Below are 26,994 nucleotides of genomic sequence, written 5' to 3'. Positions count from 1 at the left end.
TAATAAATATTATGTTCGTGAAAGAACTTGTGGTGTTTAATTCCTCGAACCTGTTACTATTATGTTAAATTGTTATTTTTTTTCATCGTCCAGAATCGTACCAAGGACCTAAGTCGATCTAATTAATCAGTACATTGATTGGAAATTTATTTAATGATTTCTGAACTTTTGCCCGAATCTCTAGCATTAAAATTATGAATTACCAATATGTTGGTGTTGATGGCTTATAGGATGATGATGATGACAGTAGATGTTTTAATGTCTCTTTAAGAATGTTGAACATGGAATAATGAAATTATTATTTTTTTACATCAAATTAAACATTATTGAATCGATCGGGTATCGAACCAAGGACTGAAACTGATCGAATCAATCTGTAAATTAATGAGTGATTAATTTAATGAATTTTGCAATTTTTCCCGAATTTCTAGCTAAATAATTACACGATTCCAAGATGGCGACCAAATAACAAGATGGCGGGTGACATAGCAATAATAAATGATTACTGCACTCTAGCGGATAAGAATTAAACTAACATGGCGTCAGCGCACTCTCGCCGACGATAACAAGATGATGGTGGCTACCAGCAGACGAAGACAAGATGGCGGACATGACATCATACTAGTTGACCTTGTTATTGGTGGTGGTAGGTTAGTCTGTAGGTGACTTCCGTGGTGGAAGGATCGGTCGCCATTTTTATTTTTTTTCGCCCTCACCCGGTTTGAACCGAGGACTCCGAGCTCCGTGTCATTAACGTATGTTTTTTAAATATTTTTTATTAAAATTTTATTAATTGAATTTTTTTATAAATTTAAAAACATTTTCTATTTCATTAAAATCGGATAGTAAATTAAAAGATGGCGGGCGTAACGGAAACTGCAGCGGTGACGTCATAATCCTATAAATGGCTTAACTGAGGCTTGAGTTAAGGATGCTTAAGCCAGTTTTAGGAATTTTCAGCTGCTGGGATTTTTAAGGAATAAAACGAGAAATTTTTCCTCGAAACGGGATTTTTTCCCTCGAAAACGGGAAATTTTTTCTTAAAACGGGAATTTTTGAGTCATTTTGAGGCATTTTTGAGGAATTTTGAGGAATTTTTGAGGAATTTTGAGGAATTTTTGCCGTCGTGACGTCACAAATCCAAGATGGCGGTCGGCACCACAGGCACCACACCCTGACGCCTGCCGCAGGAGCCCCATTCATATACTACTCCTAATCGACCGCAAAATGTAATGCCACACCGGTTTATACAATGAGATAGAACGGGGGGGAAAAAAGTGAGCATGAACTTCGGGGAACTTCGGGTGTGGCTCTCTGGTCTGTGAAATGAAGGCTTCCCGTTGACGGCTAGGTGATTGCGCTGTGTCAGGAGCAGAGCCACCTGGCAGCCGGCCCTCGAACTAATCAGTCCGCGCGGCGCAGAGCGCGCGAGTGTCGCCGCAGGGCGCGGCGAGACTGCACGAGTGGCTGGACGGCTTGTGGCGGCGGGAGTGGTCGGAGCCGACCGACTTCGGTCACTCCTGAGTGCAGGCTCGATGTACCAGCTCGCGACAAAGCACCAACTTAATAAATATATTTTAATGTTTATTTTTATGTTTACTTTAATCTTTATATATATATTTCTTGTGTGCGTGTGTATGTCACTGAACTCCTCCTAGACGGCTGGACCGATTTTGATGAAATTTTGTGTGTGAGTTCACGGGGATTCGAGGATGGTTTAGATTCACAATTGGATATTTTATCTCGATTCTGAGTTAAGAAAAACTAAAAAAAAAACACGCTTTAAAAGCAAAAATTGCAACGCATTATTAGAAGCCATTAAGTATTGCTATTGTAAGGAACTAAGTAGAGAGTAAGAAAAAAATAAAGATCCTGACTGTTTATAGCGTCGCCATATTTGTTTCAATTTTCAATACCCTTTTTGTATATTACAATTTAAATTGCAGAAAAAAAATCATGTTTCATGGCCACACAAATAGTGAGGATGGTTTAGATTCACAATTGGATATTTCATCTCGATTCTGAGTTAATAAAAACTAAAAACACACGCTTTAAAAGCAAAAATTGCAACGCATTATTAGAAGCCATTAAGTATTGCTATTGTAAGGAACTAAGTAGAGAGTAAGAAAAAATTAAAGATCCTGACAGTTTATAGTGTCGTCATATTTGTTTCAATTTTCAATACCCTTTTTGTATATTACAATTTAAATTCCAGAAAAAAATCATGTTTCATAGCCACACAAATGAGTGTGTGTCATTTCTCTATGTCCACGAGGTCTCGCCGCGTCAATTTTCTCCTTGGAGCGAACCCGTCCGCTTAATTAAATAAACAGCTTTTATCGTTGAATTATTTCATGATTTATTTAATGAAAATATGCTCTCATAAAAAAATTAGTTAGATAGACATTCAATAGGTGTCTTTCTCTCACTCTCTTTCTCTCTGAAATGTATTTAGCTTGCTCGCGGGTCAGTAATGCAGACAATCTTTACATTCTAGCTCGAGACGGAAAAAACAGTAAATGTGGTTTACAAAGACATTTTATGAAGTGTCTTCCCGTCATTACATTTGAAAGTAGAAACATATTTACGCAAAATTTAGGTAGTAACATATTTTTATTGCAAAGACTGAACTAGAGGTGAGAAAAATTATCATTTGTGAACATAAGAAAACTACTACAACTATATCAACTGTTATGTTATAATGTTTAAATTTCTAAATGGTGCAAGATAATACAAAATTCAATGCGGAAAAAGTCGTGGGCAGCAGATACGTATAGTTATAGGTGTGGGGCTATGCATGCTGATTTTTCATATACTGCATGGATGCGAACATGTAAGAATAATCTATCTATCTTACTATAATAAAACAGTACTTTTTCTGTCTGTCTGTTTGTACGCGATTTTGATGAAATTTTGTATGTGAGTTCACGGGGATTCGAGGATGGTTTAGATTCACAATTGGATATTTTATCTCAATTCTGAGTTAAGAAAAACTAAAAATACACGCTTTAAAAGCAAAAAAACTAAGCATTGTTGATAATTAGCCTCCATGGCAACGGGCTTTTGCATTGTTGTTGCCTTCTGCGTAACCATGGGAAAGGTTTTTGGTAACGGCAGTGGCGTGCCCAACAGGAGGGGTATGTATAATGAGAAGATACAAAATGTCCAGCGTAGAAATACTTACCGCCATATCCATATCTCACAAAAAGTACATTTGGGCAGGACAATGTCTGTCAGGTCCGCTAGAAAGATATATAGAGAGATACAGATATAAATAGAAAGATAGAGTGAGTTATAGAGATGTACATAGAGAGATAGAGAATTAGAGAGATAAAGAGAGATGCTTAGTATACGTTTAAAAAATTACAAAAAAAAAAAATGATTGATGCATTGCAACGCATGCCGGGCATTATCTAGTGTTTATATACATTTTTAAATTGAACAGCGTACACTCAATTTTCCCCTTCTTAATTTAGTTTAGGCTGGCTGGCAGCCTAGTGGGAAACGACCAGTGCCACCAAACCCAATGCGGACAAAATGTCCAAGCTTCCGCCCATTTGCTTAGTAGTCTTCCTACTCTGCCCAACTCTTCTTCCGGAACCATCCATCTGTTTCCTGTTACCAACCTGCTTGTAATTAATGCATAAAATTCTTGCATCCCGCATGTCAGTACCCAGGGTTTTTTCCTTTATATATGCAGGTTTTACCTGGGCCCAACCTATCTAGTTTTTAGTCTAGAATAGTCAGTGAGGGAAGTTCGTCATGGCTAAATCGCTGCCATGGCTGGCCAATCCCCTCCTAGCACATGATGCATGGTTCATAAACTGCATGATTAGAGCGTAAAGGCTTCGGCCTGAGACGCACTTAAGAGTCTCTCCTACCCAGACCTCTCCCTCACACTCATAGCTTTAAGTTAGGTTAGAAAAAAAATCGTAGCCACGTGCCTGAGGCAGCATGGCGGTTGTCATGTGTGCTGCAGCTGGAACAGACCTCAGTCCTCAGGCATGACCACGTGACCTTATTTGATTCAACTGCCTGAAGGCCCGAGGGCAGGCGAGCCTTTCTACCCCCTCCACTTGGTGGTCTCCTTCCAGGTTTCTTTTTTCCTTTCTTTCCAGATGTTCCATGTTCATGGAAGTAACCGAGCACTTGATTCTTGCTAAACATTTATTACCTAACACTACAATATTAAAATGGATTACAATTAATTCACAATTATGTACTAACTAGCTAACATCAAGCAATCGACTTTCTGTTAACTTTGGACACATAATAAGATAGAAAATAAGAAAAAAAAATTAAAAAAAACGGGTTGAACTATTCAAAGGCTTTTAAAGAATTTTGAACTGCCTTCAATTGATAACCAATTATGAGGATGTTAAAACTGCATACGACCATAGTGGTAAACCAGTGTATTTTCTGGGACAGGCTTCAGGCTGAGGAGATGAGGAGACGACCGCCAACTTGGATTGTGTCCTCGCGGTGGCCAATTCGGATTACTTGGACCTCTGACCTTAACCTTAACCACGGTGGCCATTTTGGATCGGCCGAATTAGGATCCGCCATTTTGTTTACTCGAACTTTCCTCAGTGAACACTGGATGAGAGGGTTACAGGCCACGGATGCACATGACTAATGAGTACATTGACCGGTGTGTCAATATTTAGAATTTATTATGAATATTAGTTGCAACTGTAAATAATTATTATTTTTAATGCAAAAATGTTACAAAATTTTTTTTCTGTGGACTTATAGTACTTTAGACAACCTTTCATGAGTCTTTTTCGATTACTATCGATGTTGTTTGTCTATTAGATGTTACAAAGTGACAAAACTAAAACCGCAGCAATTCTTTGCAATCAAGGGTCAATCTGTTCCTCAGCTAATGTGTTGCATGATGCACAGTTTATACACATCATAAGTATTATTAAAGTATTTATGATAAACGTTTATAAACGAGGATTGGTTTCACTTTTATTTTTTTCCACTAACAACAATTAGAATACTTACATTAAAATAAAAATATTATAATTTTATATTTTTATTTATTCTGTTGAACAATATTTTTCGAAGCATTAAAAATATTTTTTAACATTAAAATGAATGATTAGAAAGTCAAATCATTCTTGAAAAGTATCAGTTTTTTATGGAAACATTGCCTTTGTTAATAATATTAGCTTTTTGCCAGCAAAATACATTTTTAAGTGATGTTATCCAAAATAGAAAAAAAATCAATTAGTGCTTTAGTTAAAACTTGGTTTATTTTTTATTTTTGAGTGAAGTTTCTCATATTTTCAAGTAGAAAGAGTGATAATGCTGTGAGTAGTAATGGATGATATACAGTAGATGTGTAAATCATTATTTCTCTTTGTATTTCAAATATGTCAAAACATCATTTTCCATATTTTTTTTAAATATATTATTTTTATGCTGGTTACATTGTAGTTAGATAAGTTCTATTTGCGTAGTATTGTGTTCGTACTAAGAATTTGCACCAAATGGACTGGAAAATATTTTGAACAAATTTCATTGAATCTAAATTGTTAAAAGTGCATAGTAATATAGGACGCAGATCTAAGAGTGCGTTCCCATACTATCTTTTTATAGCCTTTGCACTAATTGTTTAGTTCTATAAACTAATTTAGTCATATATATTTTCTATTTATTTTCGTACATATTTTTTTTGCACTACTATAAAAATATATATTTTCTAAGGTAACTTTATTCTCCATATTTCTTCAAATTAAGACATAAAAAAAATACTCTTATATCGACCCGATTTAGCTTCGTTACGAACAATAAATATTTTAAATTAATTATCCTTACCTAAATATATTAACAATGTTTCCGCCCGGGATCGAACCGGGGACCTTCCGCGTGTTAGGCGGATGTGATAACCACTACACCACGGAAACAGATGAAAATTAGGTTACGATAACACACTGTTATTTTAAAGTTTGTGTCCAAGGGGCTTTTCTTGGCCAATAATCTCATGTAATGAATTATATTTTAATACCTTAAAGTTTCTGGCTTCTAAATTGCAAATAAATTTCATGAAATAAAAATAAAAGCCATACAACTTCATAAACGAATGACCGAGGGAGTGTGTTTAGTTCTCCCAGTAATTGAAATAAAAAATTTCCCGTCTTTACACATAGATCAAATGTATATAGCTAATCAAAACTAATGTAAAATTTTCAGTTTTACTAAACTTAAAAGGCTGTTGCTATAGCTTAGTTCCTATACTTGGTAGAATATCAGATTTACTACATTTATCATATTGCGTGACGTTTATATATATTTTTTATTTATTAATATTATATAATTGCCTCATGTAAAGTAATTGATACCAAGAATAAGATGGTATCAGAGCAGTCACAAAAGTACCACTAGAAGCCTATCTTAGATTTTGCCATATTGTACAAGGAGAGTCTTATATTATAGACCAACAAAAATGTTTTTAATGTAAAATTAAGGTACCTAATGTATTTAAAAATCGCATTTAAATACATAACTTTGTTAAATTAGTTAGTTATTAATTGAAATATATAATATTTTTATAACTAATTTAGAAATATTTTTTTAAAATTCCAAATATAAAATATAAATTTTTTGTGGAGTGCAAAAAATTGTCGTGTAGTACCGACCAGCATTTATTTTAATAGGTTTAAGGTCTTAACGACTTATATTTTTATTATAACAACATTTTAATCTACGATAATAAAAATAACTATTATTTGACTTAATATTTGTACAACGAAGATCGTACATTAATTATAATATTATTATTCATAAGAAAACGCTATGACATGACCGAATTTTATTACACTAGCTCAAGGGTAAGTTCACATTCTGCAAAGGTCACATTTAAAATGTAATATGCCATCTTGAGATGTATATACAACGTGTGCCCAAACTTTACATTTGACACACTGCACCCAGTATTCTTCAAATTATTCATGATATTCTCGTTTTTCTTCCTTTAAATTTCTCCATTTTGACCCGAACTATTTTTTTCTTAATTTTTATCACCTTTTTTTAATAGTATGTAAAATACGGTACAGGCGCTCGGTTCTGGCTGATGATGGAGGATTGGATCGGCCATCATGGATTGTGACGTCACGGCGGCCATCTTGGATGAAGTTGACCTTTTCCTTTGACCTTGAACTTCATAATTAGTCAAAATATACTAAAAATTATTAAACATACATAAAATTTGCTTAAAATCCTCAATAATTCACAAAAATTTCTAATTTTTCAGAAAAAAATACCGCCAAAAATTCAATAATCTGAAGGAAAAAAAAACTCTATTTTGAGGGTAAAATTCCCTCTAAGCGGAACTGTCCCGTTAAAATCCTCAAAATTTTTTAGCCGCTTGAACATTCCTTACAGTGGCTTAAATTCCTCAACGACAAGCCGCTCTAAGCCACCGATTTTATGACCAAGACCTAGACCATTAGAATGTAACGGCAGCCATTTTAATTGTTATTTAACTGTTGCAGTTATCGTTACAGCCAAAAAAAGTGTGTATATTTTATGATAGATATTCTTTAAATAATTGTATATTGATAATAAAATATTTAAAAAAAAATTGACAAAACATTCTGCCATTTTGGATTTTTTTAGGTTAAGTCCACCATCTTGAAAATTCGTATTAGTTATTGTAGGACATCGGGATTTTTTTTTAAATAATAAATATTTAAATAATTTAATTAACCACTAACATCATGTAGTCTTCAGTTTGAACCTTATTAGGTCAAAATAAAAATGACGATATATCCTTCCTACATGGAAGCCACTGATAGAAGGACCTCTCACCACTAATGCCAAGGTGTATATATATATATATATATATATATATATAAACACAACAGGCTAATATGACGATACACCCACCATCTTGTTTTCGTCTGCTGGAGACCACCATATGGTTTTTGTCTGCTGGAACCCATTATCTAGTTTTATTTTGCTATAAAGCGCTATCGCCATTTTAATTTAATTTTTGCCCGCTAGACTGGATAAATCATTTACTGCCAGGATGTCCGCAATATTAGCCGCCATCTTGGAATTAAGTAATCATTGAACTCTAAATTCAGAAATAATTCCCAAATTCAACAAAAAAATAATTTGTGGAGGTAATAATTGCGTCCATTGATTCCTGTCCTTGGTTCAATACTTGAAACATGCAAAAAAATTTATGTTACCTATTTAAAAAAATATAAATTTCAATAAATTTAGTAGAAAATCCTAAAATATGCTTAAATTTCTCATCTACCAGATTACAATAAGACGGTATGATCGCCATCTAAGGAAGGTGTATTTATTTTGCTAGAAATTAGAATTTTGTTTTTTGAAATTCTTTAAAAAAATCAGTTATTAAATAAGTTAGTTAGATTTTCGGCCAGTGATGAAAATAACTAAGTTTAAGAAAAAGTGAAATTCTTTTTATACTACCTTTCGTGAAGTTTATTAATCATTTACTCCATGAAAAAGCACTATAGACAAGATACTTGTCCGAAGTATTAAATTTGTTTTTAGCGCCACCTAACACGGAAGTCTATTTTCATACGACGCATGAAATACATTCCAACCAGTTCATGTATACAATGCTATACGTACAGGCCAATTGTCATCGGACCACAAGACCAGGTGATGTACAATGTCAGATAATCAGGCCAGACTTTTACCAACCACAAGACCTTCTTCGTCTATAGCTAATCTAAAATATTACATGCAGTTAAAATAAAGTCTTCTTCAATATTTGAGGATCGTGTCCATTTCCCTCCGTTGCTCTAGAAACAAGATAAATACTTACAATTCTGGCCATGAAAACAGTTTATTTTAGTCGACAACGTAGGGCTCTTACACTAACAGAAACAAAACTGCTTAGTGCTCGTCGCTGCGTGTTACGGCAGCCAATGGGGAACCTTGTCCCCAGCGTCTATGACATTCAGTGTAGCGTGCGCGCGAACACTGCATTTTAATGCTGCCTGATTTCCAGATTTTAAACAAAAATCTCAGAAATTTAGTCCTACATTTTGCAATCTTTGGTACGGAAATTAATAATTAATTTTAATGATTAATCTTATTTTTTTCTCTTGTGTTAAGTGATGTCTTGCATGGTTTGTTCAAAATTCGTTTTTTGTTTTTGATATTTCGTACCATCTGAAGTAGTTCAAAATTAAATAATAATAGTTTTTTTCTAAGCTCTATCATTGGCGTACACTGTAACAATCGGTGCCCCTTATTAGAAGCAGATCCCGAATACATATTGTTTGTGTACGAGTTGCATAGGTGCAAGGCGTGGCTTTATTTCGTCCTAAACTTTAAACCGAACATTTCTCGTAAACAACAGGGTTTAGACCCTAAACATATGGCCAACGTTTTCGTTCTACCTTCAAAAATTGTTTAGATACGTTACAAAAATATATGGGAAGTATGGAGTTTTATTCGTTATTATTTTAATGACATTAATGTACGTCAACGACAAGCATATAGAATATAAGCTAAATAATTTTATTTTAATTCAACCATTATTTACAATAAGTTTTCAACATATTTTTTTCGTGAATAAACTACTGACGCAGTTTTAGGGTAATATCACACTCATCCCATATATTATATATGTACAGTACACTCCCGATTATCCGCTAAATTAAGTGGCAGGGCCACCGCGGATAGTGAAAATCGCGGATAGTCCGCAAAAGAACTGAAAATGGGAAACAAAAAAGGAAACATTAATTTCAACTTATAAATTTAAATATTTATGTATAGTAGAAGTTACAATTAACAGTTAATATTTTAAATAATGCTGAAATTTTAGTATTTTACTGAATAATTAACATACAATACATTTCAATAATGTAAACATAAAAGTGCCCGGTACTTACTTCGTAACAAGGATACAGTTTTGTACGTACTCAGAGACTTCATTAGATACTGCGTGAGTTCCGAGAAGGCCTGTGGTGTTTTGCTGTATACTGCACACAATACACTCGTCAGTAGAGTTCAAATTTACTCACTTGTAATAAAATACTGATTTACATATGTGCTGTATTTTTTTCGTAGCATGCGCGTATAATATGGAGTTTACTGTATTACATTATCAGTTACAGAAATGTGGAATTTTCTTGTAGGTAAGTGTAGCAAATTTGTAGTAAGTGGTATGTACCTAACTGATGGGTCCATGCGCGGTGGTGGACATGAGCCGCTCTTGTCGGAGGAATGTCCCTCCAGCACGGCACAGGGTTGTTTGCAAGGGGGGGGGGGGGGGGGCTGCCTTCTTGGTGGTTGGGGACGGGAGGAATTAGTCCCTGCAGGGGCTGTTAATTGGCCTCGGCGGAGATACGAGCCCCTGATCCTCTGTGTCTGCGCCGGGCGCGCTGTTGCGGGGATTCCCGGCACTAAAACCCCTCTCCCCTCCCCTGATCCTGCCACTGCACCGCACGTGTGTGTGATAGTCGCGAGAGACGCCCGCTGTTTGCCCGCTCCTCCGATGTACACGCTTGATAGGTCGTCGTGCATGTCGTTGTTTTCATGCTTCGGGCAATTCCTACAGGCGTTCCACTGTCCCAGCTTTTGACGTGACAACGTCTAATAAATCGATTAACGCCGGCTGCACGCACCAAAAAGTGTCCCGTTACGCTGTGTGCCGTTAAGCTCATTGTACGCTTGCGCCGCATCTATCTCTATTCCACTCGATTAGAACAACCAATGATCTGACTTTTTCGAGGCACATTAAACTTGAAACACTCCATTAGTTTCCTACTTTTCCTATCATTGACCTTTCCTTAACAGAATAACACAGATTGGAAGAAGTTAAATAGCAAACATTTATAAAAGTTATAGTTAAAATAATCTCTTCGCTAAAGTAATAAACATATTTGAACAAATGATTGTAAATATAAGTAAATTTATCAATTGAATTGTAGATTTCATTTCACTCCTTCTTTGTATCCATACAAAATAGTGATAATTCAATAAAAATGATTCAATTTTATTCATAAAAGTATGCAATAATTTCATTAATGTTTTGTTATGACGTTGTCACGTTAAACTATCGTCCGTAAACCGACTTTACAGACAACCAATTTTTACACTAGGTTTTGTTGCAAATGTCATTTATACAGGCATGTATGCACAGGAATGATTCACGGGGAAAAAAATGTAAACGATCATTAAACCGCCACAAGACATGCATGAGACAGCAGTTTCTCCTTCTGTAATTGGCGGATGTCTGCAAGAGAGGCCTTTGCCCTAATTTATCGAGCAATTAACGACACTTTTGATTCTGCGCAGAATCAATGTGATTCATCTGCCAACAGTGGACAGTGGTGCTCCGATCGCTTGGAGCAGGCTCCAAGGGTTCCCTAGCCCTATGCGGAGTCACGTGGTGAGCGACGACACAGCTCCGGTACTAGCCTGAACAGCTAGCAGAGGTTGGATAGGCCTCCACAGGACCACGGGTTCACTGGGTGTTTTGAGGGGTTCCAGTGTGATGTGGGAGATCGGAGAAGGCGCCTGCAGTGCTAATAAAGTCTTAGGGCTCAGGTCACAGCCAACTGTCTGGTCAGCTGAGTGAGGTAAAGGGGCTGAGGAGGTGACTGTGCTGGGTTGGTGGTCCCAGCCGCTGGTCATTGCCGAAGCTCTAATACCCTCCCGTTAAAACAACAGGGAGTGATCCTTTACAGTTCTGTTTTAAATAAGCTCTGGAATGTATATGCAACGAACTGGAATGCTACTCCCACGCTACCCTATTAGGGCGCACATGTGGGAGGGGAACGTGAGAATGCCGGCCGTAAGGTCAGAATAATCTGCCGACAGTGGGCGTGAACCTGAAAGAAACTAATCCAATCACGAGACACAACTCATGCTACATTATTTTCTTTTTTAAAAAACACAAGGAGTTTTGATATGATTTTTTAAAAAAAAATATCACGTTTTCTTCTATCGGCAAAACGTTATTCCACTGCGTGGGAGTAGCATTCCAGTTCGTTGCATATACATTCCAGAGCTTATTTAAAACAGAACTGTTAAGGATCACTCCCTGTTGTTTTAACGGGAGGGTATTAGAGCTTCGGCAATGACCAGCGGCTGGGACCACCAATCCAGCACAGTCACCGCCTCAGCCCCTTTACCTCACTCAGCTGACCAGACAGTTGGCTGTGACCTGAGCCCTAAGACTTTATTAGCACTGCAGGCGCCTTCTCCGATCTCCCACATCACACTGGAACCCCTCAAAACACCCAGTGAACCCGTAATCCTGTGGAGGCCTATCCAACCTCTGCTAGCTGTCCAGGCTAGTACCGGAGCTGTGTCGTCGCTCACCACGTCGACTCCGCATAGGGCTAGGGAACCCTTGGAGCTTGCTCCAAGCGATCGGAGCACCACTGTCCACTGTTGGCAGATGAATCACATCGATTCTGCGCAGAATCAAAAGTGTCGTTAATTGCTCGATAAATTAGGGCAAAGGCCTCTCTTGCAGACATCCGCCAATTACAGAAGGAGAAACTGCTGTCTCATGCATGTCTTGTGGCGGTTTAATGATCGTTTACATTTTTTTCCCCGTGAATCATTCCTGCGCATACATGCCTGTATAAATGACATTTGCAACAAAACCTAGTGTAAAAATTGTTTGTCTGTAAAGTCGGTTTACGGACGATAGTTTAACGTGACAACGTCATAACAAAACATTAATGAAATTATTGCATACTTTTATGAATAAAATTGAATCATTTTTATTGAATTATCACTATTTTGTATGGATACAAAGAAGGAGTGAAATGAAATCTACAATTCAATTGATAAATTTACTTATATTTACAATCATTTGTTCAAATATGTTTATTACTTTAGCGAAGAGATTATTTTAACTATACCTTTAAAAATGTTTGCTATTTAACTTCTTCCAATCTGTGTTATTCTGTTAAGGAAAGGTCAATGATAGGAAAAGTAGGAAACTAATGGAGTGTTTCAAGTTTAATGTGCCTCGAAAAAGTCAGATCATTGGTTGTTCTAATCGAGTGGAATAGAGATAGATGCGGCGCAAGCGTACAATGAGCTTAACGGCATACAGCGTAACGGGACACTTTTTGGTGCGTGCAGCCGGCGTTCATAGATTTATTAAACGTTGTACCGTCAAAATCTGAGACAGTGGAAAGCCTGTAGGAATTGCTCGAAGCATGAAAACAACGACATGCACGTCGACCTATCAAGCGTGTACATCGGAGGGCGGGTAAACAGCGGGCGTCTCTCGCGACTATCACACACACGTGCGGTGCCGTAGCAGGTTCTGGGGAGGGGAGGGGGTTTTAGTGCCGGGAATCCCCGCAACAGCGCGCCCGGCGCAGACACAGAGGATCAGGGGCTCGTATCTCCGCCAGGGCCAATTAACAGCCCCTGCAGGGACTAATTCCTCCCGTCCCCAACCCCCGAGGAGGCAGCCCCCCCCCCCCCCCCCCGCAAAGCATCCAACCCTGTGCCATGCTGGAGGGACATTCCTCCGACAAGAGCGGCTCATGTTCACCACCGCGCATGGACCCATCAGTTAGGTACATACCATTTACCACAAATTTGCTACACTTACCTACAAGAAAATTCCACATTTCTGTAACTGATAATGTAATACAGTAAACTCCATATTATACGCGCATGCTACGAAAAAATACAGCACATATGTAAATCAGTATTTTATTACAAGTGAGTAAATTTAAACTCTACTGACGAGTGTATTGTGTGCAGTATACAGTAAAACACCACAGGCCTTCTCGGAACTCACGCAGTATCTAATGAAGTCTCTGAGTACGTACAAAACTGTATCCTTGTTACGAAGTAAGTACCGGGCACTTTTATGTTTACATTATTGAAATGTATTGTATGTTAATTATTCAGTAAAATACTAAAATTTCAGCATTATTTAAAATATTAACTGTTAATTGTAACTTCTACTATACATAAATATTTAAATTTATAAGTTGAAATTAATGTTTCCTTTTTTGTTTCCCATTTTCAGTTCTTTTGCGGACTATCCGCGATTTTCACTATCCGCGGTGGCCCTGCCACTTAATTTAGCGGATAATCGGGAGTGTACTGTACATATATAATATATGGGATGAGTGTGATATTACCCTAAAACTGCGTCAGTAGTTTATTCACGAAAAAAATATGTTGAAAACTTATTGTAAATAATGGTTGAATTAAAATAAAATTATTTGGCTTATATTCTATATGCTTGTCGTTGACGTACATTAATGTCATTAAAATAATAACGAATAAAACTCCATATTTCCCATATATTTTTGTAACGTATCTAAACAATTTTTGAAGGTAGAACGAAAACGTTGGCCATATGTTTAGGGTCTGAATCCTGTTGTTTACAAGAAATCCTCGATTTAAAGTTTTGAACGAAATAACAGCCACGCCTTGCACCTATGCAACTCGTACACAAACAATATGTATTCGGGATCTGCTTCTAATAAGGGGCACCGATTGTTATAGTGTACGCCTATGATAGAGCTTAGAAAAAAACTATTATTATTTAATTTTGAACTACTTCAGATGGTACGAAATATCAAAAACAAAAAACGAATTTTGAACAAACCATGCAAGACATCACTCAACACAAGAGAAAAAAATAAGATTAATCATTAAAATTAATTATTAATTTCCGTAACAAAGATTGCAAAATGTAGGACTAAATTTCTGAGATTTTTGTTTAAAATCTGGAATTCAGGCAGCATTAAAATGCAGTGTTCGCGCGCACGCTACACTGAATGTCATAGACGCTGGGGACAGGGTTCCCCATTGGCTGCCGTAACACGCAGCGACGAGCACTAAGCAGTTTTGTTTCTGTTAGTGTAAGAGCCCTACGTTGTCGACTAAATTAAACTGTTTTCGTGGCCAGAATTGTAAGTATTTATCTTGTTTCTAAAGCAACGGAGGGAAATGGACACGATCCTCAAATATTGAAGAAGACTTTATTTTAACTGCATGTAATATTTTAGATAAGCTATAGACGAAGAAGGTCTTGTGGTTGGTAAAAGTCTGGCCTGATTATCTGACATTGTACATCACCTGGTCTTGTGGTCCTATGACAATTGGCCTGTACGTATAGCATTGTATACATGAACTGGTTGGAATGTATTTCATGCGTCGTATGAAAATAGACTTTCGTGTTAGGTGGCGCTAAAAACAAATTTAATACCTCGGACAAGTATCTTGTCTAGAGTTCTTTTTCATGGAGTAAATAATTAATAAACTTCACGAAAGGTAATATAAAAAGAATTTCACTTTTTCTTAAACTTAGTTTTTTTCATCACTGGCCGAAAATCTAACTAACTTATTTAATAACTGATTTTTTTAAAGAATTTCAAAAAACAAAATTCTAATTTCTAGCAAAATAAATACACCTTCCTTAGATGGCGATCATACCGTCTTATTGTAATCTGGTAGATGAGAAATTTAAGCATATTTTAGGATTTTCTACTAAATTTATTGAAATTTATATTTTTTTAAATAGGTAACATAAATTTTTTTGCATGGATCAAGTATTGAACCAAGGACAGGAATCAATGGACGCAATTATTACCTCCACAAATTATTTTTTTGTTGAATTTGGGAATTATTTCTGAATTTAGAGTTCAATGATTACTTAATTCCAAGATGGCGGCTAATATTGCGGACATCCTGGCAGTAAATGATTTATCCAGTCTAGCGGGCAAAAATTAAATTAAAATGGCGATAGCGCTTTATAGCAAAATAAAACTAGATAATGGGTTCCAGCAGACAAAAACCATATGGTGGTCTCCAGCAGACGAAAACAAGATGGTGGGTGTATCGTCATATTAGCCTGTTGTGTTTATATATATATATATATATATATACACCTTGGCATTAGTGGTGAGAGGTCCTTCTATCAGTGGCTTCCATGTAGGAAGGATATATCGTCATTTTTATTTTGACCTAATAAGGTTCAAACTGAAGACTACATGATGTTAGTGGTTAATTAAATTATTTAAATATTTATTATTTAAAAAAAAATCCCGATGTCCTACAATAACTAATACGAATTTTCAAGATGGTGGACTTAACCTAAAAAAATCCAAAATGGCAGAATGTTTTGTCAATTTTTTTTTAAATATTTTATTATCAATATACAATTATTTAAAGAATATCTATCATAAAATATACACACTTTTTTTGGCTGTAACGATAACTGCAACAGTTAAATAACAATTAAAATGGCTGCCGTTACATTCTAATGGTCTAGGTCTTGGTCATAAAATCGGTGGCTTAGAGCGGCTTGTCGTTGAGGAATTTAAGCCACTGTAAGGAATGTTCAAGCGGCTAAAAAATTTTGAGGATTTTAACGGGACAGTTCCGCTTAGAGGGAATTTTACCCTCAAAATAGAGTTTTTTTTTCCTTCAGATTATTGAATTTTTGGCGGTATTTTTTTCTGAAAAATTAGAAATTTTTGTGAATTATTGAGGATTTTAAGCAAATTTTATGTATGTTTAATAATTTTTAGTATATTTTGACTAATTATGAAGTTCAAGGTCAAAGGAAAAGGTCAACTTCATCCAAGATGGCCGCCGTGACGTCACAATCCATGATGGCCGATCCAATCCTCCATCATCAGCCAGAACCGAGCGCCTGTACCGTATTTTACATACTATTAAAAAAAGGTGATAAAAATTAAGAAAAAAATAGTTCGGGTCAAAATGGAGAAATTTAAAGGAAGAAAAACGAGAATATCATGAATAATTTGAAGAATACTGGGTGCAGTGTGTCAAATGTAAAGTTTGGGCACACGTTGTATATACATCTCAAGATGGCATATTACATTTTAAATGTGACCTTTGCAGAATGTGAACTTACCCTTGAGCTAGTGTAATAAAATTCGGTCATGTCATAGCGTTTTATTATGAATAATAATATTATAATTAATGTACGATCTTCGTTGTACAAATATTAAGTCAAATAATAGTTAATATTATTATCGTAGATTAAAATGTTGTTATAATAAAAATATTAGTCGTTAAGACCTTAAACCTATTAAAATAAATGCTGGTCGGTACTACACGACAATTTTTTGCACTCCACAAAAAATTTATATTTTATATTTGGAATTTTAAAAAAATATTTCTAAATTAGTTATAAAAATATTATATATTTCAATTAATAACTAACTAATTTAACAAAGTTATGTATTTAAATGCGATTTTTAAATACATTAGGTACCTTAATTTTACATTAAAAACATTTTTGTTGGTCTATAATATAAGACTCTCCTTGTACAATATGGCAAAATCTAAGATAGGCTTCTAGTGGTACTTTTGTGACTGCTCTGATACCATCTTATTCTTGGTATCAATTACTTTACATGAGGCAATTATATAATATTAATAAATAAAAAATATATATAAACGTCACGCAATATGATAAATGTAGTAAATCTGATATTCTACCAAGTATAGGAACTAAGCTATAGCAACAGCCTTTTAAGTTTAGTAAAACTGAAAATTTTACATTAGTTTTGATTAGCTATATACATTTGATCTATGTGTAAAGACGGGAAATTTTTTATTTCAATTACTGCGAGAACTAAACACACTCCCTCGGTCATTCGTTTATGAAGTTGTATGGCTTTTATTTTTATTTCATGAAATTTATTTGCAATTTAGAAGCCAGAAACATTAAGGTATTAAAATATAATACATTACATTACATTTTTGGACAAGAAAAGTCCCTTGGACACAAACTTTATAGTAACAGTGTGTTATCGTAACTTTCCTTTCATCTGTTTCCGTGGTGTAGTGGCAGTCCGCCCCGTGCTCGCGTGGTGAGCGGACGTGTGCGACGCGACGTGTCTCGTGCGCTGTTACTCTCCTGGTTTAGTGCGAGAGCGAGTTAAGTGTCGTGCGGCTTACACGTAACGTATTCTAAAGGCTTCTTACTGACTTTCGCATGACCATCATGGCGACTTGCCAACCGACCCCACGAGTGAATACCCTTCGCGTGAAGTGTCAAACCAAACCGCTCGCGTTGGACTTACTCCGATGGCTCGACGAGACCCTTGGGCTGCGGGATGACGAAGTGATTGCTGTACAGGTCGACGGACGCCAACGATGCATCTTTGTGAAGTTGACATCACTACTACACTGCGAGAGGATCATCCGAGAGACCGGCGGAACGTCTCAGATACATGCAGCGAGCGGTGAGTCACTACAAGTAGACATAGAACTGGCGCTAGACAACCTGAAAACCGTCAGGGTCGTAAACATTCCCGTGGAAGTACCAAATGAACGGATTGTTTACTCGCTCACTCCGTACGGAAAGATACACACGTGCGTGGACGAAATGTGGAGGGTGTATCGCAAGTTCAAAGCCAAGACAGGGGTACGAATAGTGAAAATGGAACTAAATCAAAATATTCCCTCACAGCTGGTAGTCGATGGGCATCACGGGTTCGTAGTGTATGACGGACAACTCCAGACCTGCAGTCACTGCTCGCAGGCGGGACACCACCGCGCGGCCTGCCGCACTCTTCCGCGCGAGCGGTCGGGCGCGCCGCGCACGTGGGCGCAGACACTACAGGGTGGCGCGCAGAGCTGTCGCTCGACAGAACCGCACGAAGTGCGGGACCGGCCCACCACCTCTGGGGCGAGCTTACAACCGCCGGCACAAACTCTGACGTCAGAAGACAGGGAGGAGAGGCCTTATGAGGCGGTCCCACTCCAAACTCTGCTGTCCACCATTACCGCATCACCTCTTGCTCCGACTCAACAGGACATGCCCGCCCCGGATTTACGACTCGATACGCCCACGGACATGGAGGATGACGAAATGTCCGAATGTTCACAGGAGGCACACTCCACCAACCCCCGCTCAGGCAAAAAGTCGGGTGGGCGTGAACGGCCCCCGAGCGGGCGCAGGGACAAAAAGGCCCGTCATGCGAGTCGCAGTCCAGCCAGTCGCGGCACCGCCCTACCGGACAGCCCGCGTTCACAACGTGCATACTCACTCCGCATTGCCCAGCATGCGATCGAGCAAATCAAGGGGGGCGCGATCAGCATAACGGAACAGAGTGGGGGAGGGGATGACGTAGCTAGTAGCAAAGACGTAGCGGATGACTAGAGTTTTAACAATTGCCACTGTAAACATTAGTGCAATTGAAGCTCCTTTCAAATTTCATGCTTTACACAGCATTGTACGTGCGCACGCTATCGACGTACTATTTTTACAAGAGTGTGCGCTAGAGCAGCTACCATATTTTGACCAATATAATGTGTACCCCAACATCGGCCCTCAAGGGAGAGGAACCATTGTTGTCACGAAGAACCATCTTGAACTCACGCACATCAGAGCGCACACATCTGGGAGGATAATCTCTGGCACACTCATAGCGCTCAATCCCTCCAGCGCTACTGGCAGGAGCATCATCGGACAATGTGTGAATGTCTATGCCCCCTCTGGCTCTCAGCGTCGAACAGAACGCCAGGAATTTTTTCGCCAGGAAATCCTTCCATTTATAAGGAATGATGGCACGGGTCTGATTCTAGGTGGAGATTTCAATTGTATAATTAAACCCAGTGATCACGTTGGTGGACACTACCCCATTAACACGGCACTGCAGGAGCTCATTACTGCCATTGATGTGGAAGACATGGTCGACATTCTTCAAGTACCCACACCACATTATACATTTCATGCCTATTCATCTAGTTCGCGCCTAGACAGGTTTTATATGTCCCGCACGCATCGACACAACGCGCGATCATTTGATGTGGTGCCAGTGGCTGTCACAGATCATTACATGGTCGTTTGTACTGTGGCTGCCCCGGAGGTTTCACCCACGCCTGGGCGTAACTACTGGAGACTACAAACACGCTTGTTGGGTCAAACTGAAGTGGACAATGATTTTCATTGGCGCTGGTCTCATTGGTTGCGATGTAAACAGAGGTACGCGTACACAGCGGATTGGTGGGATGGCTGCGTCAAACCAGGTCTGGCCAAATTATTTAAGCACCATGGCGGGCGTTGTAGACGGGAGCAGGACTCCCTTCTCTATTTGCACGAGAGGGCCCTGCGGGAATTAAGTGCGCATCCAACCGCAGTTACCAATCTGAGGGATCAAGCCCGTCGCCTTAAGGAACGGATCATCGCCATACACCAAGCGAACATGGAAAGTCGCATTGTATTCAACAACACCAAGAGTGCGCTACAGCAAGAAAAGCTTAGCATTCACTCCCTCATGCGAGATCGGAAGAGGCGAACGCGAAGGCACATCAGCTCGGTTGTGGACGCGAATGGCACGGTCGTAAGGGATTCCACAACCATCCTCGCAGTATTTACAAGTAGTTACAGGGAACTCTATGCGGACCACGACATTGACTATGATGAAGGGACGTCATTCCTCGATGTGTATGACAGCAGCCTTGACGACATAGCACAGCACCATCTGGAGGCCGACCCGACTGACGAAGAGATCACACACATTGTTCGGAGGGCCCCAAAAACCAAATCCCCTGGTGTGGACGGTATCCCCTACGAATTCTACCAGCACTATTGGCCAACGATTCGAGAGGAATTTTGCGAAATGGCGCGCACGGTCATTCGACGAGGGCGTCTGTGTAGCACGCATACAGAGGGAATCATTGTGCTCATCCCCAAGGTACCACAGCCACGTGATGTAGCCCACTATAGGCCTATCACGCTTCTGTGTGCTGACTACAAAATCATCGCACGGGTGTATGCCAATCGTATTAAATCAGCGCTGTCTGATGTCATCGGGCCGGACCAACATTGTATTGTGCAGGGGACGTCCATCACACAAGGCACTTCTGCGCTCCGCGATGTGCAGCTCCTGGCGCGCACAACGCCGGGCGCTGTCGCCCTCCTGAACATTGACCTGGAGAAAGCGTTTGACCGGGTGCAATGGAGCTTTCTCGACAGGGTGCTCGAGCACCTTTGCTTCCCTCCTACAGTTCGAGCTGTCCTACGCACGTTCCGTGAGAACCTAACCTCGAAGATGTCCATCAATGGTTGTTTTGGTGACAAATTTCCGATCCGCTCCTCTGTCCGACAAGGGTGCCCACTCTCGATGGTACTTTTCGTCCTTTATATTGAGCCCCTTATAAGGAAATTTAACTCTACTCTCTCAGGGCTGAGTATTCAAGGGAACCCTTTAACGTCCATTGGGTATGCAGATGATGTTACGGTCATTGTGCGTAGTGAACATGAACTCACGGCCGCTTATGCTATTTTTGAGGCCTTCCACAAGGCAACGCATGCAAAATGCAACTTCGCGAAAACCAAAGTGTTGAATCTGAAAGCAGCGCCAGATGTGATTGTGCCACAGCATTCATTCGTGTCTACGGATGCGATCAGGACACTTGGAATACTTTTCACGGGTGACATCGGACATACCATTCAAGAGAACTGGGACGGAGTGGTGCGGAAAGTTCGTGGTAGCCTGCTTGAGTCACACCTTAGAAACCTCAACATCGTCCAACGTGTATATATCGTTAACATGTACTCCCTTTCACAACTCTGGTACATGGCACAGGTGTTCCCCATGCCGGCTGCGATTGCAGCTCAAATCAGGCAATACATTGGATGGTTTATCTGGAAAGGATTCCTCTTCAAGGTCAGCCGCGATCAGCTGTCGATGCCTGTCAGTAAAGGTGGTCTCGGACTCATTGAGCATGAGCAAAAAGCACGAGCCTTGTTCCAGCAATGCGTCATACAACGTGTCTTACAGGGTGGTCGCTCCTCGGCTTTGTACACAGCCGCATGGGGCGCCAGGGAGCGCCTACCCCGACACTACAGGTCCGCCGCCGATCACCTTCGAACGACGATTTCCGAACTTCCCGAAGGTACGCATGTCTCCACAAGACAACTTTATGGTTTCCAGCGACGAGCAACACCCTCTGAGCCGAATGTTCAGAATAAGATCCTTTCTTTGTGTTGGCTGAACATATGGAAAAACGTTTCTGATCCTGAATTACCTACTCATCTCCGTGCCGAACATTTCACGTTTGTCAACGACCTGACACCCACCCTTTATCGCAAGAAACGCATTGCGTTATCCCAGGATGACCACTGCGAACTCTGTGGCTACCGTGACACCGCCCTCCATCGCATATGTGCTTGCTTATTCTCGAGCCCCTTGTGGGAGTGGTGTAAAACCAAACTTTCCAGACTGCTCAGCCTACCTCCACGAGACGTGTGCGCGGACCGCATGTGCTACCTCGACATCACGGCCTTCCCTACCGTGAAGAGGCGGGCGGTTGTGTACCTGATGGCGAATTTGATCGATTTTGTGCTCAAGACTCAAGTGCCATATTTCTTGCGGGACTTCATATCCCAGCTACGACGTGACAGATGGTCTATGGTAAAAAACAATACGTTAAGACGGCGATTTGGACATTACCTTTTCCTGTTTTGAAATTTGTACATTAAAATGAATTTAATAGAACACTAAAAAAAAAAAAAAAAAAAAAGTGGTATCACATCCGCCTAACACGCGGAAGGTCCCCGGTTCGATCCCGGGCGGAAACATTGTTTATATTTAGCTAAGGATAATTAATTTAATATATTTATTGTTCGTAACGAAGCTAAATCGGGTCGATATAAGAGTATTTTTTTTTAATGTCTTAATTTGAAGAAATATGGAGAATAAAGTTACTTTAAAAAATATACTTTTATAGTAGTGTAAAAAAATATGTACGAAAATAAATAGAAAATATATATGACTAAATTAGTTTATAGAACTAAACAATTAGTGCAAAGGCTATAAAAATATGGTATGGGAAGGCACTCTTAGATCTGCGTCCTAAATTACTATGCACTTTTAAGAATTTAGATTCAATGAAATTTATTCAAAATATTTTCCAGTCCATTTGGTGCAAATTCTTAGTACGAACACAATACTACGCAAATAGAACTTATCTAACTACAATGTAACCAGCATAAAAATATATATTTAAAAAAAATATGGAAAATGATGTTTTGACATATTTGAAATACAAAGAGAAATAATGATTTACACATCTACTGTATATCATCCATTACTACTAACAGCATTATCACTCTTTCTACTTGAAAATATGAGAAACTTCATTCAAAAATAAAAAATAAAACAAGTTTTAACTAAAGCACTAATTGAATTTTTTTCTATTTTGGATAACATTACTTAAAAATTTCTTTTACTGGCAAAAAGCTAATATTATTAACAAAGGCAATGTTCCCATAAAACACTGATACTTTTCAAGAATGATTTGACTTTATAATCATTCATTTTAATGTTAAAAAATATATTTCATGCTTCGAAAAATATTGTTCAACAGAATAAATAAAAATATAAAATTATAATATTTTTATTTTAATGTAAGTATTCTAATTGTTTTTAGTGGAAAAAAATATAAGTGAAACCAATCCTCGTTTATTAACGTTTATCATAAATACTTTAATAATACTTATCATGTGTATAAACTGTGCATCATGCAACACATTAGCTGAGGAACAGATTGACCCTTGATTGCAAAGAGTTGCTGCGGTTTTAGTTTTGTCACTTTGTAACATCTAATAGACAAACAACATCGATAGTAATCGAAAAAAGACTCATGAAAGGTTGTCTAAAGTACTATAAGTCCACAGAAAAAAAATTTTGTAACATTTTTGTATTAAAAATAATAATTATTTACAATTGCAACTAATATTCATAATAAATTCTAAATATTGACACACCGGTCAATGTACTCATTAGTCATGTGCATCCGTGGCCTGTAACCCTCTCACCCAGTGTTCACTGAGGAAAGTTCGAGTAAACAAAATGGCGGATCCTAATTCGGCCGATCCAAAATGGCCGCCGTATTTAAGGTTAAGGTCAGAGGTCCAGGTAATCCGAATTGGCCACCGCGAGGACATAATCCAAGTTGGCGGTCGTCTCCTCAGCTCCTCAGCCTGAAGCCTGTCCCAGAAAATACACTGGTTTACCACTATGGTCGTATGCAGTTTTAACAAGCCTCATAATTGGTTATCAATTGAAGGCAGTTCAAAATACTTTAAAAGCCGTTGAATAGTTCAACCCGTTCTTTTAAATTTTTTTTCTTAATTTCTATCTTATTATGTGTCCAAAGTTAACGGAAAGTCGATTGCTTGATGTTAGCTAGTTAATACATAATTGTGAATTAATTGTAATCCATTTTAATATTGTAGTGTTAAGTAATAAATGTTTAGCAAGAATCAAGTGCTCGGTTACTTCCATGAACATGGAACATCTGGAAAGAAAGGAAAAAAGAAACCTGGAAGGAGACCACCAAGTGGAGGGGGTAGAAAGGCTCGCCTGCCCTCGGGCCTTCAGGCAGTTGAATCAAATAAGGTCACGTGGTCATGCCTGAGGACTGAGGTCTGTTCCAGCTGCAGCACACATGACAACCGCCATGCTGCCTCAGGCACGTGGCTACGATTTTTTTTCTAACCTAACTTAAAGCTATGAGTGTGAGGGAGAGGTCTGGGTAGGAGAGACTCTTAAGTGCGTCTCAGGCCGAAGCCTTTACGCTCTAATCATGCAGTTTATGAACCATGCATCATGTGCTAGGAGGGGATTGGCCAGCCATGGCAGCGATTTAGCCATGACGAACTTCCCTCACTGACTATTCTAGACTAAAAACTAGATAGGTTGGGCCCAGGTAAAACCTGCATATATAAAGGAAAAAACCCTGGGTACTGACATGCGGGATGCAAGAATTTCATGCATTAATTACAAGCAGGTTGGTTACAGGAAACAGGAGGATGGTTCTGGAAGAAGAGTTGAGCAGAGTAGAAAGACTACTAAGCGAAAGGTCGGGAGCTTGGACATTTTGTCCGCATTGGGTTTGGTGGCACTGGTCGTTTCCCACCAGGCTGCCAGCCATCCTAAACTAAATTAAGAAGGGGAAAATTGAGTGCACGCTGTTCAATTTAAAAATGTATATAAACATTAAAGTAAACATAAAAATAAACATTAAAATATATTTATTAAGTTGGTACTTTGTCGCGAGCTGGTGCATCGAGCCTGCACTCAGGAGTGACCGAAGTCGGTCGGCTCCGACCACTCCCGCCGCCACAAGCCGTCCAGCCACTCGTGCAGTCTCGTCGCGCCCTGCGGCGACACTGGCGCGCTCTGCGCCGCGCGGACTGGCTAGTTCGAGGGCCGGCTGCCAGGTGGCTCTGCCTGACAGCGCAGTCACCTAGCCGTCAACGGGAAGCCTTCATTTCACAGACCAGAGAGCCACACCCGAAGTTCCCTGAAGTTCATGCTCGCTTTTTTTTCCCCGTTCTATCTCATTGTAGAAACCGGTGTGGCATTACATTTTGCGGTCGATTATGATAGGTTAGCTGCATTATAAATACTTTAAAACATTGTGGATGGTTGGTTATATTAGGTAAGTACCTATAGCTACATTAAAAATACTGTAAAATCATTTTATGGTTGCTTAGCAAATAACTTGTTAATATGTAGCTATCCAGGGCTAGGAAACCGTTTACATGATTTCACAGTATCTTTAATGTAGCTACCCTAACCAAATCAACCGTCCACAATGTTTTAAAGTATTTATAATGTAGCTAACATAACCTAATTGACCATTAGTTATCATGAGTTACAATGAACAAAAAAAACTCGAAGATGCACGATCGAACGTTTGGCTCTCTCGTCTGTGAAAAGTAGGCTTCCCGCCGTCAACACTGGGTGAGCAGGTTGCACATGACAAACGAGTACATCGTACCCTTTTGTCAATTATTTTGAATTTATTATGTATATATTAGTTACCATCGTAAATAATTATTATAGTGTTATTATTATTTTAATACACAAATGTTAAAAAAATATATTTTTCCGTGCACTCATAGTACTTTAGGCAACCTTTCATAAATCTTTTGGATTACTATCGATGTTGTTTGTCTATTAGATGTTGCAGAGGGACAAAAAAAAACACAGCAATTCTTTATATCTGTTCCTCAGCTAAGAGTGCGATCCCATATTATCTTTTTATAGCCTTTGTACTAATTGTTTAGTTTTATAAACTCATTTAGTCATATGTATATTTACTTTTTATTTTTGTACAGATTTGCTGTTTTTTTGCATTACACACTATAAAAGTAAATTTTCTAAAGGATTTCCTTAGGTAACTTTGTTTTTATATTTATGCAAATTAAGACATAAAAAAAGAGAAATGGTATTTTATATCGACCTGATATAGTTTCGTTACGAACAATAAATATTAACTTATTTTAGTTAGCTAAATATAACAATGTTTCCACCCGGGATCGAACCGGGGACCTTCCGCGTGTTAGGCGGATGTGATAACCACTACACCACGGAAACAGGTGGTCGATGAATTACGGTAATAAACTGTAGTCATGTAAAGTTTGTGTCCAAGGGGCTTTTCTTGGACAAAAAGGCCATGTAATTTATTATATTTTAATACTTTATAGTTTCTGGCTTCTGAATTGCAAATAAATTTCATGAAGAAAATCAAAGTCAGTATATTACACACAACAAAGCCATTACACTTCGTAAACGAGTGGCTGTGTTTATAACAAGTCTGCTTGGGAGTTCGGGGCGCGCGGACGTGTGTACACATGTGCGTGTGAGTACGTTTCGACATACGTGAGTACGTTCGTGCCGCGCGAATAAAAGACTGTTTCAGCTAGGCTCTGTCTGTATGCATTTACCTATACATAAACCACCGCCATATTAGCCTCTTATTATGGACGTGTATACAGCTACGAAACGCGTCAACACGCTTTGTGTGAAGTGTCAAACAAGGGATACCTAAGATGCACATAAAGTTCTGCCATTCCCGATTACACTCGAACAATTCATGTTCGGCCAACTTCGGGATTTGTTTTATTTTCGCGCAGGGAAAATTAATTCAAATATTAAAAGTAGTTGGTTAGGTTGGCTACATTAAAACACTTTAAAACACTATGGACGGTTAGTTAGGTTA

General features: G+C 38.6%; 2 non-coding genes across 2 annotated transcripts; both read right to left on the bottom strand.

Annotated features, from left to right (window-relative positions):
• Nucleotides 1-5,842: 5,842 nt before the first annotated feature.
• On the bottom strand, nt 5,843-5,915 carry Trnav-aac (transfer RNA valine (anticodon AAC)). Its single transcript has one exon. It is a non-coding gene; the product is annotated as a tRNA-Val (tRNA).
• Nucleotides 5,916-26,296: 20,381 nt separating this feature from the next.
• On the bottom strand, nt 26,297-26,369 carry Trnav-aac (transfer RNA valine (anticodon AAC)). The gene has a single exon. It is a non-coding gene; the product is annotated as a tRNA-Val (tRNA).
• Between the last annotated feature and the right edge of the window lie 625 nt (nt 26,370-26,994).

This window comes from Bacillus rossius, chromosome 12 (genome assembly GCF_032445375.1).
Source record: "Bacillus rossius redtenbacheri isolate Brsri chromosome 12, Brsri_v3, whole genome shotgun sequence".
Lineage (NCBI taxonomy): Eukaryota > Metazoa > Arthropoda > Insecta > Phasmatodea > Bacillidae > Bacillus > Bacillus rossius.
This window is presented reverse-complemented; position numbering and strand designations above follow the sequence as displayed.